This window comes from Fukomys damarensis, unplaced genomic scaffold, assembly GCF_012274545.1.
Source record: "Fukomys damarensis isolate Sample0158 unplaced genomic scaffold, DMR_v1.0_HiC HiC_scaffold_7, whole genome shotgun sequence".
Taxonomy (NCBI): domain Eukaryota; kingdom Metazoa; phylum Chordata; class Mammalia; order Rodentia; family Bathyergidae; genus Fukomys; species Fukomys damarensis.
The window spans coordinates 33,515,107-33,519,029 of NW_022900919.1; the positions used below are offsets into that span (position 1 = coordinate 33,515,107).

At 42.2% G+C, this 3,923-nt stretch overlaps 1 pseudogene; it reads left to right on the plus strand.

The window, feature by feature from the left end:
• The first annotated feature begins 1,101 nt into the window (after positions 1–1,101).
• LOC104869134 lies at positions 1,102–2,435 on the plus strand (annotated as a pseudogene).
• Positions 2,436–3,923: the final 1,488 nt, after the last annotated feature.

The following is a 3,923-nucleotide window of genomic DNA, read 5'->3' on the forward strand; positions in this document are numbered from 1 at the left end:
AAAACTCCATTGAAAGTTTACATAGCAGGATGAGCCAATGCAAGGACAGAATTTCAGATATAGAAGATAGGATTACAATTAATGACCAGGAAAGTAAAAATTTCTTAAAAATAGTAAGGGACCATGAGAAACAACCCAGCAGCTGCTAGACAATGCAAAAACAGAACATGAGACTGATCAGAATCAATAAAGAAACAGGAGAGAGTGCAGATGACATTAAAAAAAATGTTCACAGAAGTAATGGTAAAAAAATTCCCAAGTAGGGGGAAAGAACTTGGTATACAGATAACTAAGACATATAGGATTCCAACTAACAGTGATTAAAAAAACTCTACACATAGTCATATAATAAGATTCTAGAAACACAACAGAAGAACAAAATTTTACAAGCAGTTAGAGAAAAGAAACAAATCACATACAAAGGAAAGCCCATCAGAATCACAGCAGACTTCTCAACACAAACCCTCAAGGTAACAAGAGCTTGGAGTGATGTATTTCAAGCCCTAAAAGAAAGCAGCCTCCAACCCAGACTGAAGTACCCTGCAAAACTATCAAAATTGATGGAAAAATAAGATACTTTCATGACAAAGAACAACTTAGGAACTTCATGAATACTACACCAGCACTCAAAAAAAATGTAAACAGTATCCTAGGGAAAGACAACAAGGATCACAGCCCCAGGAAGCCCAGCAGAATGAATCCATCAAGCATGACAAGAAATTAAATGCAAAGGGGGAGAATCCAACAAAAAGAAAAAGTCACGACAAGGATAAGTCAATATATATCAGTTATAACCATCAATATTAATGGTCTCAATTCACCTATCAAAAGAAATAGACTGGCAGAGTGGGTCAAGAAGCAAAATCCAACAATATTCTGCATACAGGAAACATACTTAATTGAAAAAGAAACTCATAAGGCAAGGCAGCCCGCTTCCGTGCACTTCCTCTGCCTGGACCCCCACAACCTCAGTAAATGTGCTGAGTGAGGAGGGTGCTGAGTGAGGAGGGGCGGGGCGGGCAGGCAGAGGTCCACAGGCCAGCAGTCCTGCGCAGATGGACGGCCGCCGGGTGGCACCATCTGGGAGGCCGAGGTGGCGCCATGTCTACCGGCAGCCTGCACCTGGCTGCCACTAGACCACATCTAGGTGGCACTGCCTGTGCTGCGGGGGTCTCCCTGGGCAGGGGGTCCACATTCCAGTGTCCAGAGGTGCTGGAGAAGGAGTTTGACAAGGCCTTCGTGGATGTGGACCTGCTGCTGGCGAGATCGACCCTGACCAGGTGGACATCACCTACGAGGGGTGGCAGAAGATGAGGAGCCCGAACTCCTGCTTCACACAGTTGTGCCACACGGCGCAGAATGTGTTGCAGATCAACCACAAGCTGGAGGCACAGTTGGTAGAACTGAGATCTGAACTGACAGAGACTCAAGCAGAGAAAGTTGTGCTGGAGAAGGAGGTCCACGACCAGCTCTTACAGTTGCACTCCATCCAGCTGCAGCTTCACGTGAAAACTGGGCTCAGTGTTGACTCTGGTACCATCAAGGCAAAACAGAAAAGAAAAAGTGAAAGAAGCCAGCTTGAAGCTGAAGTGAAATTGCTGTGAAAAGAGAACGAAGCCCTCTGCAGACATATAGCTGTTTTCCAGGCCAAGGTGTATGTGGCCAGGCTGGCTGCCAAATACTTGGACAAGGAGCTGATGGGGAGAGTCCAACAAATAGTTACTAGGATGAGACATGAAGGGGCCTGCTCATGATAAGTGTTGGAACCAGAAAGAAACTGAAATTCATTTGCACCTGCACAAGACTGTCATCAGAGCCTGCAGGGGACGGAACGACTTGAAACAACCCATGCAGGCACATCCAGGCCATGATCAAGATGCTAAAGAAAAGCCAAGGAGTTGGTCCCATTAGAAAAGTTCTTCTCTTTAAGAAAGACTACGAAGGCCTTGGCATTTCAAGTACAGGTGGGAAAGAACATTGTGTTCCAATCCTCATCTCCGAGATCCATCCCGGGCAGCTTGCTGACAGATGTGGAGGCCTGCACATCTGGGACACCATTCTGGCAGTCAACAGAGTTAACATAAGGGACATGAAGTGTAAAGAAGCTGTAATCGTACTTTCCCAGCAGAGGGGAGAGATCGAATTCATACGTGACTTCTGAAGTGGATTCTGATGATGAGAATGTGGAGTCTGAAGATGAGAGTGGGCATTGTTACCATTTGTATCTTGATGAATTGGAAGGTGGCGGCAACCCTGGTGCTAGTTGCAAAGACACCAGTGGGGAAGTCAGACTGTTTCCAGAGTATAATAAGAAGACAGTCACCGATGCTCAAGAGAATGGAGACCTGGAAACTTCAAGTGAAACTCCACTAGATGATAAGGCTTTGAAATTAGATGACCTGCACAGTGGCCTATATCATAACAACTCTTTCTGAGCATCTGCATCTCCAGACAGGATGGTTCATCAGACTGTTTTTGAATTGGGAGTACCAGAGAGGATGGTGACAAAGACCATCCCAGGTTGAGAGAGGCTGTTTGTTGCCTAGAGAAAAGCAGGTAAGTCAGGCCTTCGTGTGAACAGTTCTAAATGCACAACCCCCTTTTCTGTGGTACACCACAATTAGCTATTGCATGTAAGGCACTTTTGATTTACCTGAAGTTGTAAGCACCACAGCATGTGTTTCCCAAAGGAATATTGTATTACTAGGCTCTTAAGTATCAAATGAAGCACTACTATTTTATTTGATTCATTTTCTTATTTAGAAGCAGGATAATGCCAACTGGAATTTTATTAAAAATAGCCATTCTTTAGGAGTAAGGGAGTTCACATATATTTGAGAACGTCAACTGTGATGTTTCAAAGGACAGAACTGACTCAATCAATTGAGTCTGCACAATATAAGCAAAAATGTAGGCTTAATTTTTTATTTTAAGTGAAAGAATGATTTTAGGTTTTTTAAAAAAATGTATTGTGCATCCAAATGCCTAAATTCTTTATGGTCATTTATTGTAATGGGTTTGCCTTCAAGTTTCATTCAGTGCAGTACAAAATAGTTTTTTTTTTAAGCAATCCTTTATAAATCATTGGTGCACTAAAAGTGTTTCTTAAAAGTTACTGTAAATTTTACTTTTGGGTTTTAAAGGAAGTGGGGATGAATGTAAAATACCTGTTCTCAATTATGTTGATCCATATGCATGGTATTGGAGCGCTACAGTATTAATGTTCGGTGTCAAATGTTTATTTTTCTGGGGACCATAAAAAAGTTTTGTACTTTTTGAGTTGTTCATAGTTTCTCTTCTGATAGGCCTGGTCTGTGAGGATAAATTTTCCTGGTAGGAAAGGCTAACATTTGTACTGTGTCATGAAGTACTCTGAGCTTAAAAGAGCAGTTTTCTCTAAGCACCTGGTTTGCCAGTCACCTGCATAGCTGGAGGTGGAGGCAGACGAGAGGAGGTGATGGTCCCTGCTTGGGTTGACACGTGTATTAGTGTGTGTGTGTGTGTGTGTGTGTGTGTGTGTGTGTGTGTGAGACTGAAGGCTTTGCGTGTGCATACCTCAGTTTGCTCCTTCTCTTGTCTCGGGTAAGCAGAGTCCCTCCTCTGTTTGCTGTTCCACAGGCTGTCCTAGCCTTCTGAGAAAAATGAAAATGTCACATTTGAAGAGGTAGTAGTTTCTGCTCCTATCACTATTTTAAAGAAGTGAACATTTAAGGGCATATTAAATAGGGAGGAAAAGTCTCCAAGGCTTTTAGAATATTACCAGTGTCTTATTTCTAGTATTCAGATGTTATGTTGCTAAGACATTTTCTTGTCTTTCCCAGATTCACTGTATATCTGTTCAAATCTATACACTGTATATATTTTACTTCATGATTTTGCTATTTATAAATTTATGTTTTAACAATAGCTCATTTAGAGTTTGT